This window comes from Myotis daubentonii, chromosome 11, assembly GCF_963259705.1.
Source record: "Myotis daubentonii chromosome 11, mMyoDau2.1, whole genome shotgun sequence".
In the NCBI taxonomy this organism is placed as follows: Eukaryota; Metazoa; Chordata; class Mammalia; order Chiroptera; family Vespertilionidae; genus Myotis; species Myotis daubentonii.
The window spans coordinates 64,806,363-64,823,333 of record NC_081850.1 but is presented as its reverse complement, the minus strand read 5'-3'; the positions used below and the strand labels follow the sequence as shown (position 1 = coordinate 64,823,333).

The window sequence follows — 16,971 nt, the reverse complement described above, 5'->3', positions numbered from 1 at the left end:
CAGGTCCTGGGAGCTCGCCTGGAAATGAGGCCCATCCTCCTCACAAGCGGGGGGGGGGGGGGGGCACCTGCCTATTATCATGGACAGATTAACATCGTTCCTTGCTTCTTTCTTTATGCAGCTTAGATTTCACGGTTTATCATTTAAAACAATCCCTTGTACACACTCGATTCACTCACCCCTTTCTTTCTTCAATATAACCTAGACTATTTTCACATTAAACTTACGACTGTTACTAGTAAACTCAAGCGGGTCCTCAGAACTACCTATTTACCTCCCTACTCCAGTAGTTCTCAAACTTTTTGTACATTAGAATAACCCAGAGGGTTTGTTAAAAATCCAGATTCTTTGCCCTCACCTCCAGAGTTTCTGATTCAGCAGATCTGGGATGAGACCCCGAAATTTGCATTTTTAACACATTCCCCGATGATATTGATGCTGTTGGTCCAGGGATCACAATTTGCTCGAATCCATTGACTGTCCATTGTTTTAACTGAAAATCTCTTCAAATCCCCGATTCCTTCTGCTCCATCCTCACTCTCACTGAGGAAATAGAAGCAATCAGATCATTTCCACATGCTCCCAAAGTCATATCTACATACTTCCTTTCTGACATCCCCTTCTTGGCCCTTCTGCCCCATCTGCAAATCCTCCTTATTCTTCCTCAAATGCATCAACATTGCACTCACTGCAGAAATTTTGCACTGGCTACTTGGAATGCTCTTCTCCCCAGGTATCTGTATGGTTGGCTCTTTCACTTCCTTCAGGTCTGGCTTAAGTGTCCTCTTATGAGAGAGGCCCTACCAGACCATCCCACAAACCTCCTCACGTGTGCCTGGTGCGCTCTATCCCCGCACCTTGAAATTACTTTTCTCCATGGCATCTATTCCCACCTGATAGTTTACTTACTTGTTTGTCTGTTTATCATCTATGTTGAGACTATAAGTGGATAGTTTACTTACTTGTTTGTTTATCATCTATGCTGAGGCTATGAGTGGAAGAGAGATAGAGGCAGCCACATTTTCTGGGATTAAGAAAGTTAGTGATAAGAGAATAGATAGCACTGTAATCCATTTATCTAAGAAATCTAGCTGTTGCAAGAAAGAGAAACATGAAGCAGCAGGCTCAAGCAGAGGTTTATAAGAATGCAAAGGAAAGGCTAAAGGAATAGAGGCCAGGACAGGTTTAAGGATGCTGAGAATTGAAAGGATGTATGGGAGGCAAGATTGCTTAAATATTTGGACATAATAGGTTCACTCAGCACAGAATTTTTGCTTTTGTTTGTAAAACAGGTATCTACTAACAGTGGTTCTCAACCTTCCTAATGCCGCGACCCTTTAATACAGTTCTTCATGTTGTGGTGACCCCCAATTTCATTTGTTACAAATTGAACATAATTAAAGCATAGTGATTAATCACAAAAACGATATGTAATTATATATGTGTTTTCCGATAGTCTTAGGCAACCCCTGTGAAAGAGTTGTTTGACCTCCAAAGGGGTCGCGACCCACAGATTGAGAACCACTGTACTCAGAGCTTATTATATGCAGGGCACTGTGGGATACAGGTCATATTCACTGTTACATCTAATTTAGTGGATCTCCACAACAACCCTAGGAAGTAGGAATTATCCAGGGCTTTCTGTACATAATCAGTGAGCACCTACTGACAGAACTGTCCACTACAAAAAAAAAAATACAGGCTTTTCCTCCCAGTTCCATCCTTCCTTTCTCCCTTGCCTTACCTATAATTGATCCTATAAGATCTCCAACTTCAGGGTTTCATGCAATCAAATATCAGATCTCAGGAGCAAATTTCTGTGAAAGGGACTGAACCACCTATTTACCACCTCAGGTGGTTAGGAAGCTGCCCACACAGGTAATCAACTGCTTATGCTTGGAGCATCCAGAGGTCAACCTGACCCACAGCAACCAACTGCTGTTGACGGACTCTATAGTGTTTCATAGCAATTCGCCCCCAGTTGAAATCTTAAAGCTATTCCAAATATTTTTTCATCACACCTGCTACTCCACATCCTTTCTTCCCATTCTTTTTAGTTACCCAATTTTATCCTCAGCCTCTCCACTTTTAGCAGAAAGCCTCCGTTCACCAAAACCATAGAAGGTACCCAATAGAAAATGTTTCAGTTCCCCATCCCACCATTTTGAACTTTTATCTCATTCTCAGAAATGTTCTTTTCCTCTATCCCATCACTATTCCTGCAAATGGTAATAACTGTAGGGCTTCCTTTATAACATGTGTATCCCCTTTTCTTGCCTTATCTTACTACAGCGACTGGGACCTCCAAAACCATGGTGATAACAGACATCCTTAACCTGCAGGCCTTCAGTGTTTTCCTCATTGGACGTACTTTCAGTGTTCCCCATTAAGAATGGGTTTGTCTTCTCACATTGCTTATTTTAAACTAGAGGCCCGGTGCATGAAATTTGTGCAGGGGGAGTAGGGGGTCCCCTCAGCCCAGCCTGCACCCTCTTCAATCTGGGACCCTTTAGGGGATGTCTGACTGCTGGCAATTGGATATCCCTCTCACAATCCTGGAATGCTGGCTCCTAATCGCTCACCTGCCTGCCTGCCCGGTTGCCCCTAACTGCCCCCTCCCTGCCTGGCTGGCCTCATCACCTCTCACTGCCTCTGCATGCCGGCCTGATCACACCTAACTGCACTCCTCCTGCTGGTCTGGTCGCCCTCAACTGCCCCCACTGCTGGCCTAGTTGCCCCTCACTGCCCCCCCTGCCAGCCTAATCACCCCCAACTGCCCCCCCCCCCCCCGCTGGCCTGGTCGCCCCCAACTGCATAACCTCTGCCAGCCTGGTCGCCCCTTGCAGCCTACTGTTCGGTTGTTTGGTCGTCCCTCACTAACCCTCCTGCCGGCCTGGTCGCCCCTTGCAGCCTGCTTGTTCAGGCATTTGGTCGTCCTCACGAATCCCCCTTCGGCCTGGTTGTAGGCAGCCATCTTGTGAGGATATGAGGGTTAATTTGCATCTTACCTATTTCTTATATAGGATGTCTCAGTGATGGAACAACCCCAAGGAGTCAGTCCCAAGCTCATCCCAAATGCCTTTTCTATGATAAAGTTTATCCATACACTATACTACACTATTCTGCTAATACAGAGAAGACCTTAGACATACCTACATTACCTTTTTTTAAAACCATATATTATCTTTCTAGGCATTTTAATCACAAGTCAGCTTTTGTTGAAATGCTTATTTTAGTGTCTTCTTTATCATCAAATAATTTTCTTTCTATAATGACTATAAATGCAGGCTATTGCTCCTTTTGTAAAAGTGCCAAATAGGTGAATGGCCTATAAAGGTGAAAGATTTTTAAACTGAACAATATGGTTCAATTCGTGGCCAGCAGGGCCAAATAATTTTATACAAATCTTACTAGAAAAAAAATCAGACAATCAGCTTTATGGTACAAACCAGCCAACAGAAAAACGATTTCAAAAACAATTCTCAAATGTTTAATAATGTATGTTTTTATGACATGACTTTCAGCTGTCGTTTCACCTTCCAGCTAGACTGAATCAGACTTTAACCACCCTTATGGCATTGTACATATGCAGGGAGCAAATGCAAACTACTGAAGCGAAGCAGTGTGTGTAAAAGGGTTCAATTAAATGGTGAAATGTTTCTTGTAAATTAAAGTCGTATTAAATAATCATCTTCCATGCAAATTATCTTTCATGGGGTGTTCCAACAATGTGCTTCATCATATGTAGCTGCTTTAATACATGCTTATTTGTAATGCTTGACATAATGAATTCTCTTTTTATTCCTGTAGAAATGAGAATGAAAATTTAAACATTTTAATTTTTCCTTACTAGACTGACTTTGTAAATGCACCAGTAATGAGACACTATTTCTGCATAACCTACAGTGCAGAGAAGGATTTAACCAGATGCACACTACTAGTACTGAGAAGGCTAACCCCTATTTTGTGAAACTACTGCTTGTAATTCTCTGTTATTTTTAGATAGTCCCTTGTTCTATAGGTCAATTCTGTTATTTTTAGACGGTCTCTTATTCTGTAAAATAACTTTATTTTTGTGGGTTTTTTAAAAACGTATTTTGATTTTTTACAGAGAGGAAAAGAGTGGGATAGAGAGTTAGAAACATCGATGAGAAAGAAACATCAATCAACTGCTTTCTGCACACCTCCTACTGAAGATGCACCCGCAACCAAGGTACATGTCCTTGACTGGAATCGAACCTGGGACCTATCAGTCCGCAGGCTGACACTCTATCCACTGAGCCAAACCAGTTAGGGCAGTGGTTCTCAACCTTCTGGCCCTTTAAATACAGTTTCTCATGTTGTGACCCAACCATAAAATTATTTTTGTTGCTACTTCATAACTGTAATGTTGCTACTGTTATGAATCGTAATGTAAACATCTGATATGCAGGATGGTCTTAGGGGACCCCTGTGAAAGGGTCATTCAACCGCCAAAGGGGTCGCGACCCACAGGTTGAGAACCGCTGAGTTAGGGCAATAACTTTGTTTTTTTAGCTTAAATCATAGAAAAGATAAACTTAACTGTCTGACTGTGCAAGCTAGCCATGTAATGTAAGGGGCTGATATGCTGATATTGATAATATTTTCATGCCAGGTGTTTGTTAGATATGATATGTACTCAAGATTACAAGTTGTCTGTATAGATATGATATGTACTAAAGGTTGCAAGCTGTCTGCAAAAATAATTTACACAAAGACCTAGAAGGATACAAAAAGGGAATACTCCTTCCTGTTTGCTCAGAATTTGAAAGACATCTTTCTCTGAGCCCACCGGTGTATAATAAAGTGGAACTCCATCACTGTAAGCGTTGCTTGGTTTTTCTCCAGTCTTCTGTAACAGTATGACAGTTTATATGAATTTCTTTTGGAAAAATACCATATTATCCTCTCCTCATAAAAAAGATAAATTTTCCCTGGAGGTCCATAAGCTCACTCACCTAAATTCTTACCTCAAACTTTTAAGGTTTCTAGTTTTAGAAGAATATCACATGCTAAAATGTAACTACACAAAATAGAGATTATTAGCACAATGCACCGGGGATCCACATATTTCCTAAAATGTATACAAAACTGTATGTTGTATGTGCAAATGTGCATTTTATGAGAATACAAAAATTTTATCTGATTCTCTCAGGGGCCAAAAATCCACAAAAAAAAGATTAAGAATTACCAAACAAAGACAAAAGATACACTATCTCAGTCATACTTTCATCTTATAGGTACAGAAAATTTGATTGATGTCCCAGTCTATATAAATTTAGTTCTCTTGGTGCTAATACTGAACATTTATCACACAGAACAAAAATTCCTACTCAAAAAAATCGAACTAAAACATTCAATCACAGTCATTTCTTAAAATCTAAGAGAAATTCTGCATATCCTTCCTGAGCATTCCAGATTATGTGCATATGATATATCAACCTAAGTCCTGAAAAGAGTAACTGTCAAAGGTGTTAAGGGGGAATTGAGTCATGCTACGCCTTGGACCAGAGCCTGGTGTATCAGCCCGGAGCTGGGAAAAACAGGCTAATTCAGTGTCACAATTTCATGTTTCGTGAAGATTTCTGTAAACACAGTTTCCTGCCCTTACACCCCCAAATGACATATACAGACTTTCAACAGTACATTTGTTGAACTCAACTTTCTCTGGTATCTAGCATTCAAATAACTTTCCCTTCTGATAGTTAACCTTAATAATCATTTCTCTTATGTCCTCATTTCATCTTCACAGCCCTATGAAGTTTACACAGTCGTCCCCTGGTATCCACAGGAGACTGGGTCCAGGATGCACGACAGATACCAAAATCTGCAGATGTTCAAGTCCTTTTACTTCCTGTTCCCTCTGCCTCAAATGCTCTTCATTCAGCTACCTATACAGCAAGCACTTTCATGTATTTTCAGTCCTTACCCAAAATTCATTTTCTTGGTAAGGCCTCTTTGCCTATCTAAATTGTCAAGCCCTGACCCTGAGATATTTCATATAACCCTTCCCTGCTTTTTCTCTTTTTATAATCTCAGCACTTACCCCTTTCACGTTATTTTATGTCTTGTTTAGTCTCCATCTCTTCTACTAAAATTAAAGTTCTATGAGGGTCGATTTTTTTTGTCTATTGTTTTCCCAGCAACTAGAAAAGTATTTAATGCATATCAAATGCCCAACAAATATTGGCTGAATGAATAATCTCTATAATCATTTTAAACGGCTATATCCTATTCCATCAGGTGCTTATACCAGGGTTTATGTAATAATTCCCTGCTGTGGGTATATTAGTTATTGCCAATCTTTCACTATTCCATAGAATGCTCTAATGCAGGGTCAGCAAGCATTTTCTGGTAAGGGTCAGATAGTAAATACTTCCTGCTTTGCAAGGCTTCTGTAACAAATAAACTCTGCCATTGTAGCACAAAAGAGCTACAAAGAATGGCTGTACCTAGATTTGGGTTGCAACAGGTTAGATTTAGCCTGTGGGCCCTGCTATCCACTTTGTTGAATATTTTTGTGTACCTTTTTCTACCTTTTCAATTACCAGAATTACTGGATAAATGGGTTTTATTTATGGCTCTTGGTAAACTGTCAAATTGCTTGGGTTCATCCAGATACCAGAAAAGGCTTCCTTTGGCAGATTTCCAAAAGTAGCTGAATTGCCACGTTTACTTTAATATTAAACTGCATGAGGGGAACATTTTCTCCCAAAAGATTAAAATATTAAGTTTTTCCCAGGAGATAAACTTTAGTTATAAAGAAATTCATTAATGTAGAGCTCTTTGTCTTCTAAAAGTAACAGATAAATGAAATGTATTATTGAACCAGAATTGCTATGGAAATGTTCACAACCTGAGTAATTTAGAAAAGAAGTAAACTCTCTGCAACAAATATACAGGGTGGGCAAAAGTAGGTCTACAATTGTTCATATGGAAAATAATATAATCATTAATAAATAATACAAGAATAAACTCTGCTTCGTGTACTCACAACTGTGAACCTACTTTTGCCCCACCCTCAATGTTGGCTTATAACTGTATTATGGAACAGATAAACAAGAGAAGCTGTTAATAATCAAATTATTGCATCTCTTACCTTTTTTTTAACCTACACAGATATATGTATGTATGTATGTATGTATATATATGTGTGTGTGTGTGTGTGCATATTCCCATATCCTATCTAATAAAAGAGAAACATGGTAATTAGCGTACAACCGCTACCCTTCCCATTGGCTAATCAGGGCAATATGCAAATTAACTGCCAGCCAAGATGGCGGCCGGCAGCCAGGCAGCTTGAAACTAACATGAGGCTTGCTTGCTTCAGTGACGGAGGACTCCAACGTTCCCCGCCTGCCTTGCCAGCCTCTGAACTTGCAGTTTGAAACATAGTTACAAATATAGAAGCTAAACAAAACCCCAGAAACCTGCTTTCAGCCCATCGGGATCTCAGAGCTGAAGTTGATACAGAGTTTTGATTATAGAACCCAAACAAACCAGATACCTGCTTTCAGCAGCAGAGGCCTCAGAGCTGGAGCCAGAGCTAAAGCTGGCCCAGAATAAAAAAAAGAAAAAGAAAAAAAGGAGCAGTTGGGAGCTTCAGTCACCCACCAGCCTGAAAACAGCCCTTAGCCCCTCACCCAGACTGGCCAGGCAGCCCAGTGGGGACCCCCACCCTGAAGGGAGTGTGACCAGCTACAAACAGCCATCATCCCTTCATCCAGGCTGGCCAGGCACCCCAGTGGGGACCCCCACGCTGAAGGGTGTGTGACCAGCTGCAAACAGCCATCATCCCCTCACCCAGGCTGGCCAGGCACCCCAGTGGGGACCCCCACCCTGATCCAGGACACCCTTCAGGGCAAACCAGCTGGCCCCCACCCGTGCACCAGGCCTCTATGCTATATAGTAAAAAGGTAATATGCCTCCCAGCACCGGGATCAGCAGAGCCGCGAGGCCTCCCAGCACCGGGATCAGCGGAGCTGAGAGGCCTCCCGGCACCAGATCAGTGTGACAGGGGGCAGCGCCCAAACCCCCTGAACGCCCTACGGCTGTGTGTGTGACAGGGTGCGGCGCCCCACCCCCGCCCCTCCACGGTCCCTGCTCTGTGTGTGACGGGGTAGAGCCATAACCTCCCCATCGGCCCTGCCCTGAGTGTGAGAGTGGCGGCACCCCAACCCCCTGATTGGCCCTGCTCTGTGGGTGATAGAGGGCAGCGCCCCAACCCCCCCTCCACGGGCCCTGCTCTGTGTGTGATGGGGTAGAGCCATAACCTCCCCATCGGCCCTGCCCTGAGTGTGAGAGTGGCGGCACCCCAACCCCCTGATCGGCCCTGCTCTGTGGGTGACAGGGGGAAGCTCCCCAACCCCCTGATGGGCCCTGCTCTGTGCATGACAGGGTACAGAGCCCCAACCTCCCTGATGGGCCCTGCTCTGTGAGTGACAGGGGGCAGTGCCCCAACCCCCTGATTGGCCCTGCTCTGTGCATGACAGGGGGTGGTGCCGCAACCTCCCCATCGACCCTGCCTTGAGTGTGACAGGTGGCGGTGCCCCAACCCCCCAATCGGCCCTACCCTGAGTGTGACTGAGGGTGGCATCGCAACCTCCCAATCTGCCCTGCTCTGAGCCCGACCAGGGGCTGCACCTAGGGATTGGGCCTGCCCTCTGCCACCCGGGAGCAGGCCTAAGCCAGCAGGTCGTTATCTCCCGAGGGGTCCCAGACTGCGAGAGGGCACAGGCCGGGCTGAGGGACCCCCCCCCAAGTACACAAATTTTTGTGCACCGGGCCTCTAGTATATATATATATATATGAAAAAATAGTTTTCCAAGATAAAAAAAAAAATCATACTTAAAAATAAACAAGGGCTTCTCAGCAAGCAGGACAGTAGCCTTGAATAATACAATGATAAAAAAAAATATTAAATAGTAAATATTTACCAGGGAAAACTGAAGGGACAGAATATTTGCAATTAGAAAATGTTAAGCAAGTGCTAGTTTTGCAGGAAACCAAGAGAGGATCCAAATAAGACATGTTCTATTCCTAAAATTAAAATTACTATTAAAAGGGTAAATAATCAGTGTGGCTGGTGTAGTTCAATGGTTGAGCGTGGACCCATGACCCAGGTCACGGTTTGATTCCTGGTCAGGGCACATGCCAGGGTTGTGGGATCGATTTCCCCAGTGTGGGGCGTGCAGGAGGCAGCCGATTGATGATTCTCTCTAATCATCGATGTTTCTATTTCTCTCTCCCTCTCTCTTTCTGAAATTAATAAAAACACATTTTTTTAAAAAAAAAAAGGGTAAATAATAAAAAAACAATCCATTTAAGCAAAGAAAAGTAATGGAGACAACTTTGGATAAGTCTCTAGAATTCAAGAAAAAAATTTTTTTTAAATACTTCAGCTAACAGTCTTTGTGATTAATAAACAGGAAACATTTTCAGGTATCAAGTGAAAAGATATTTGCAATGGGTATTAATGAAATTCTGATTCACGCTGGTTGTAGGTTCATCTCCATTCAGGGTGGGTACAGGAGGCAGCCAATCTATGTTTCTCTCATACTGATGTCTGTCTGTCTGTCGGTCTCCCTCCTTCCTCCCTCCCTCTCTCCGCATCTCTCTTTCTCTAAAATCAATAAAAACATTTTTAAAAAAGAAATTTTGATTCTTTGCAAGTTTTTTTAAAACAAACAGGTAATAATTACTAGCAACTGTACACATATTACTTCTTGCCCTGCATATGGAGTTACAGAGACCATAGTTCAAGAGAAGAGTAAAGTGACAGGGAAAGCTACTCTCTAAGAAAGACCTGCTCCTTGGTGCTGAGACCAAGTTGCCTGAACAGAAGGAAAAGTGCTAGATTAAAATGTGTAATTTTATGATAAGACTTTTAATGTGTTTAAAAGTTTATTAAGTGTTTTAATGTCTTCTTAAAGTTTTTTAAAGACACATTTCACACCAAGTTGCACAGTTTATCTTTTGAGACATATGTGATGATGTTTTTCTCTCAGTACAAAAGGACCAATTACTGCTGTCCTAGACCCCATCCCTTTGCTTCCTACATTATTTTAAGTGTGATAAAGTGTTTCTGAAATACATCTTCTTTGTCACTAAAGCCACTGGTATTACCAATATGAAAAAGTCAAAAAGCTTTCCAACTATTTAAAACTTTGCAAAACAAGCTTGAATACTGTTGCATAATACGCCTTTCTCCAGAAAAGTATTTTAAACTTTGTTGACCTTAAATACAAGATAAAATTCAAAAATTTGCGTTTTCAGTACTTTTGGATTCTTGACCTTTATTTGAATTTGAGACTAAGCATTACCAAACAACAGAATTTACACTGTAACTAGCCAACCACAGTCCTCATTATGGAATCTATGCAATGCACTTGTTACCTAGGAAACAGACCAGAGCACAGGCAGAGGGCAATTTCAGGATAGCAAAAGAATTCTCCCATCATGCTGGTAAATAAAGTCCATAAATCAACTAATCAAAAGCAAAGTCAAAAAGTATCATGTAAGAGTTAAACTTGATGGAACTTTTTTTAAAGAAAAAAAAAGAAACCTGTGGGGTTTCTTCTCCCAACTATGTAGACAGATCTCTTAAGCAAATTTTATGAACAGGTTTCTTTACAAACACAAACTGTCAGAAAATAAACTGTTCAAAATAAATGGCTTCTCTCCAATCTTCAGCTTCTCTATTTTTGACAGTATTAAGAGCAAAAGCTTCTTTAGAGCCAGCCTCATACATCTGGTAGCAGAATATTAATCCAAGAATAAATTCTACATTTTCTACAAGCAGCAAGAGTTTGCACTATTCTTAAACAACGCAGGACCATAAAGGCTGGAATAAAAGGTGACTGTCCACACCTCTCAGTCAGACCTGCTCCCCGACGAGGCTACAAAAAACTGCATGAAAAATGATTTGAAAGTCATAAATCTATTTTAAAAAATAAAATTGTTACTTTTTAGTTTTCCATTTGATTATTACTAATGATAATACTAGTCATTTGAGGGTTCCAGTTAACATAAAGTGGCCATTTTGAGTTTCTTTTAAAGGTCCTACATGAGAACTAACAAACAGGAAAAGGCTAGAGAAGTCTATGGAATTTTAAAGCCTATCAAATTTAACTATGGGCAGCTTAGTGTTGTTTTGAAAGAGAATCTGGTAAAAGTCAGTTTATACTGCTCAGTTACATTTGAAATCCAACTTTATACAAATTTAAAATTTCTTGAAGTAGCATTGATTTGTCACAGTATTAAAAGCAGCAAGGGAAAAAGTCAACCATGACAAGTGAAAAATAATTTATATGCCTTCCTAAACAACAACATTCCAGAAGAAAATCAGTTGACAACATGTAACATTCTCTGGAATGCGTGATTACAGTAGAATATTATTGTAAAATTATATAAAAATAAAAAAATTAACATCTACAAATTATAGTCTAAAAACAAAACAAAAACAAAAAATAGCCAGCCACATAAAGATTCTACACTGCCAATCCCAGAGAACTATTAAGCACAACTACAACTTTGCCAAGCAATTCTCAACACAGGCCACACTCTCTTACTGTTTAGCTTACACAGTGACTCTTTGTTAAACCTTATTGCTAAGACTGACAGCCCTGTAAATAAATGCATAAACAAGCAATTCAATTTGTTGGCTTATCCTTTTTAAAACTTCTAAGAGCTGGTGAAGAGTGTCTATCTATGAGCTAAAACTCTGGGCGTGTTTTAGAACTCTATTCCACCATTCAGGACACACCTGAACAAATTTTAATACCTATCCTCTTTGGGCCACCCTTAATGGAAAAGGAAGAAGAACCTTGCTCAAGGGCCCTACCTGCAACTTTAACACTGAGCTCTGTGCCTTTGTGCAGACTTTAAATTCATTTTTATCTAATCTAGACCGGAAGTCGGAGCAGGAACTAGTAAAATTTGATCAACTCACTGGCATGATTGTTGTGAGATGTCGCCTCTTCTAGGTTTTAAGTGTACAAAAATATACACTCCAGACATTTATAAAATTAGGCATGTAATGATATTCATCTGTTAATGTAAGTAGGGCAAGAATCTAGGGTAAATTTGTGTTCTAGAAAAAAGGCATCATTTTAGGTATACCTACCTGTCTCTTCTTTATAATGACAAAAATCAGCTTGCCTAATTAAAACTGAATTAAATTGTATATTGTTCTCTGATGAATTTCTACATCTTGATGAAAATTTAAGTATTTTTTTCCACCATGATTTCCCTTCAAGTCTAGATAATGCTTTTTAAAAAAATCATTTTTTAAGAAAGCTTCCATTTTCTACATAAAGTTGTACATATAACTGTCTGAGTGCCCTCAAACAGTTTTTATAATATGCTTGGTAACTGTAAGATTGTCAATACGGATTCTCACACAATAGGCAAAAATAAGTAGAAGTCTCCAGAAGTGAGCAGCAGATTGCAGTTAATACAAAGATATCACCTGCATTAAAAATCTGAATCTGTAAAAATTAATTTTCTGGGTGCTTATTCAACTTCATTTATTATTTGAGTATCCGAATACATAGCAACTGTTTATAAGAAACATAGCCAGAAAAATAATACAAATCAGAAATATCACAGTAGTTTTCTCAAAACACTGTATCCACTAAGTACAGGCAAAAGTAGGCTTACAGTTGTGAATACAGGAAGCAGTTAATAAAGCTATTGTAATAATCATAACCTGCATGTATTTTTCCATACCAACAACTGTAAACCTACTTTTGCCTGCCCCTGTATATAACCCAACTGATGGGTTATATTCAAAGAATACACAAATACATATAATGAAGCATAGTAATGATCTCTCCTTTGGGAAAACTGCTGTTTGAAACTGCTGTTTTGAAGTTCTCTGCTATTTCTTGCTAGTCCCTTGTTCCATAAGTCAACTCTGTTATTTTTAGATGGTCTCTTATTCTGTAAAAATAACTCTGCTTTTTAGCTTAAATAATAGAAAAGATAAAGTTAACTGTCTGACCTTGCAAGCTAGCCATCTAAAGGGGCTGATAGGCTAATACTGATAATAATTCCCATATTCTCATGCCAAGTGTTTGTTCATTATGTATCCAAGATTACAGGTGTCTGTATAGATATGACAGGTGTTTGTTAGATATGATATATACTCAAGATTACAAGGTGTCTACAAAAATATCTTACACAAAGACCTAGAAGGATATAAAAAGGGAATACTCCTTCCTCTGTTTGTTCAGAATTGGACAGAGGTATTCTGCTCTGAACCCCTGTGCAATAAAGATGACTCCTAACTAATTGCTCATTAAGGCGTCTTGTCTAGCTCGCTGATTGACAATACAATAAAATGGGGAAAACAATCGCAAGGGAGGGGGGAAGAAATCAGTGGTAACATTCACGCTCTCTCTCCATATATTGTAAAAGATCTCCTGTCTCCAATGAGAAAAAATTAAAGGTTATAGCTTGAATGGAAAGACAGATATTTACTGCACTCTAATTTAACCTCCACCATGGAAGCTGTCCCTGCCTGACTCGCTTGTTAACTGTTAATTTAATAGGTCGAAGATCCTGTCATGCTAATCCCAAGGAGTCTGGGAAACAACAAAACTTTACCCCAAAACTTTACCATACACAGATATAAAAAACTAAAAATCACAGTCACGTTCATCTTTTATTTCTTTTTTAAAAAATATATTTTATTTTATTTTATTTTTACCTAGAGGAAGGGAGAGGGATAGAGAGTTAGAAACATTGATGAGAGAGAAACATCGATCTGCTGCCTCCTGCACACCCCGTACTGGGGATGTGCCCGCAACCAAGATACATGCCCTTGGCCAGAATTGAACCTGGAACCCTTGAGTCCACAGGCCGATGCTCCATCTACTGAGCCAAACCAGTTAGGGCCATCTTTTATTTCTTGCCTTTAAGTGCCTATCTTAACAAGGAAGGAAGGAAGGGGGGGGGTGGGGGGGAGAGAAAGGAGGAAGTAAAGAAGGAAAGGAAGGAAAATAAAGAAGAAGAAAAGAAAGGAAAGGAAAGGGAAAGAAATAAAAGAAAAATAAAGAAAAGGAAAGAAAAATAAGAAAAAAAAAAAGAAGAAAGAAAAGAAAAGAGAAGAGAAAAGCAAGCTAGCAAGCCACCCGAAAACCACAACCATTCTCTGATTTGGGTTTGTTTTGGGCAGCCCAACCTCCTTCCATCCAGGGCAATACATTCTGGATGTATTTGATAACAAACACCAATCACTGTGCGCAGCCTCAGATGGGGAGGGGGGGGGTTTCGGAGAAAGCTCTGCTCCGTTAGAAACAATAAATAAGGGACCGGGCGAAGCACGTTCCTTCACACACGCCCCCAACGCACCTCAGCGCGCCTCCGGGGAGACACGCGAGTCGGGCAAAGCCCCTCTCCTCGGTCCAGCACCACCTCGAGACTTGGAAACTACGAGGGCAGCTCTGATCTTCCCTTCCCGCCCTCCTCTCCCGCAAACAGACCCAACACCGCGACTAGGCGAGCTAGACCCACGCAGCGCGCCCGCTGCCGCCACGGCCACAGGAGATGCTGGGCGGCGGGCCGGTGCCCGGGAGGCGGACCCGAGCGGCAGCCGCCGCGCTCGCTCCCGGAGCGTCCTCGGCCGCCGGGGGTCTCCGCCCCTCACGCCCCCAGCCCGTCGCGGGCGACGTCCGGCCGCCGGGTTCCCGGCCCTGACTCTCGACCTCCCCCACCTCCCCCCCCCCCCCGAGAGGAGACAAAAGGAGGGTTCAGCCGGGTCACCGCGCGGCCGCCGAGGGTGGAGGCAGAGGAGACCCCGGGCGGCCGCCCCCTACACAAAGGGACTCCCGGCCCGGGTCGGCGCGCTCGTCCCCGCCCCACGCGCGGGCTCTCACCTACCTGCAGGTGTCTGTGCGTCTGTCCATAGGAACGCGGGCGGCGGGGGGGCCTGCGGGAGCCGGGCTGCCCGGGCGGGACGGGTCGGAGGGGAGGGAGGGAGAGCGGCCGGAGCGCCGGGGAGCGCTGGCAAGTGGCGCGGGGAAGGCGCCGGGCGGGCGGCGGGCGAGCGCGGGGCGGGGTGCGGGGGCGCCAGCCTGGCTCCACCGACCAGCGCGCGCCGCTCCGTGCGCCCCGGGCTCCGCGCGCCAGGCTAGGAGCGCGGCGGGCGGGCGGGGGGCGGGGCGCGGGGCGCGGGCGGGGCGGGGCTGGCGAGCGGGGCGGGGGCTCGGACCCCGGGCTCCAGCCGGCACCGGAAACGCGCCGTGGTCGGCGAGACCCACAGGAAGTGTGTAACGACACCTCCCACGACGCGCGCCGAGCTCGCCGCTATCGCTGCCCCGGGGGTGGTGGCCCGACCTTCCTACTCCACACGCGCCCGCGGTCTCGGTCTCCGCACCCCGACTGGTGTGCAGTCCATATCCCTGATCTGTTCCGAGGTGGGCAGCACCCTCTCTTGCCTCACGCCTCTCCTTACAACTCCACCTAAACGCTCGGAGCAGACCTCATTACGAGACCGTGCTCCTTGCGTGGCAGGTGTGTGGCACCTGTTTTAACGCACTAGATAGTCATCTTTTACATCCTGACGTGTAAGAACACCTCTGACCAACAGACGTACAACCCACAGTCACCGATGCTCCGTGGAATTTCCTAATCCAACTGCAATACACGTATCCTTCCCATGGAGTGGGGCCGCTTAAAAACACCTAAAACGCACTAAGACTGGGGTACAATAACACCACGGATAGCGCTCCGCTCATGCTAATGCGTTACCAGGCACCCTCCACTCTTAGTTTACCCAGCAAACACTTTCAGGGCATTTACTGTATGCCCAGGGTTTACATTAAGTGCTTAGCGAGTATTAATTTAATCCTAAGAACTCTATGAAGTAGGTGTTAGCATTGCCATACAGGTGGGGCACATAAAAATTAAGAAATCTGCCCAAGATGACGTGGTAGCTGGAGGAACTGAGATTCATACTAGACAGTCTGACTGCAGAGTACATGCTCTGAACTCTGTCTATTTACAGCATTGAGCATCTAAAAAATAATAATGTTAACATTTAGAGCCTATCTGATTAGCCATAGGTGGGGCTCACATCTTGGCCTCATCCCAACTATGACAGAGAAACAAACCTCAGTCACTCTACCCTTGAGGTAGGTAGGGGAGAGAAGAATATGATTGAGGCAGAGAAAGAGATTACTGAGCAAAGGAGAAAGAATTATTAACACCTGACTCTATCAACATTCCTCCTGGTCTAGGCTGAATTAAAAAAAAAAATCTATGCAAACATTTTTGACAAAATGATGTCTGTTTAAAAAACACACCAGTTATTTACTACGTATTTCATATATGTAATCCTGTGGAGAAATTAGAACCAAAAGAATTTAAAGCAGGAACTTGAAGAGACATTTGCACACCCATGTTCACTGCAGCAGCATTCTCAATAGCCAAGAAGTGGAAGCAGCCCAAATGTCCATGCATGGATGGATGGATGGATGGATGGATAAACAAAATGTGGTATGTATATACAATAGAAAATGATTCAGCCATAAGAAAAGAAATGAAGTCACCTGCTAAAATGTAAATGAATCTTGAAGCTTTTTCACTAAGATCATGATCAAAGATGTACCCTCTCATTACTCCTTTTCAATATCATACTAGAAGTTCTAGCCAATGCAATAACACAAGAAAAGGAAATAAAAATTATAAAGAATGGGAAGGGAAAAATAAAAGTGTGTTCATAGAGGACATAATTGTCTCTGTAGAAAATTTGAAACAACTGACCAAAAAAAACGCAACCCTCCTGGAACTAATAAGTGATTGTAGCAAAGTGGTAGGATACAAGGTCAATATACAAAAGTCAATCACTTTCCTATATACCAGCAATGAACAAGTGAAATTTGAAATTTAGGACACATTGCCATTTACATTATCAACCAAAAAATGAAATTCTTAAATACAAATCTA

At 42.6% G+C, this 16,971-nt stretch overlaps 1 protein-coding gene across 3 annotated transcripts in view; it reads right to left on the bottom strand.

Moving 5' to 3' along the window:
* The window catches only part of KIAA1958 (KIAA1958 ortholog), an 89,824-nt gene extending 74,665 nt beyond the window's left edge, over positions 1-15,159 (bottom strand). For all 3 annotated transcript variants that reach the window (XM_059657668.1, XM_059657667.1, XM_059657665.1), the window contains exon 1: positions 14,905-15,159. The gene's annotated coding sequence lies outside the window, so the exon portion shown is untranslated. The remainder of the gene's footprint in view (positions 1-14,904) is intronic.
* Between the last annotated feature and the right edge of the window lie 1,812 nt (positions 15,160-16,971).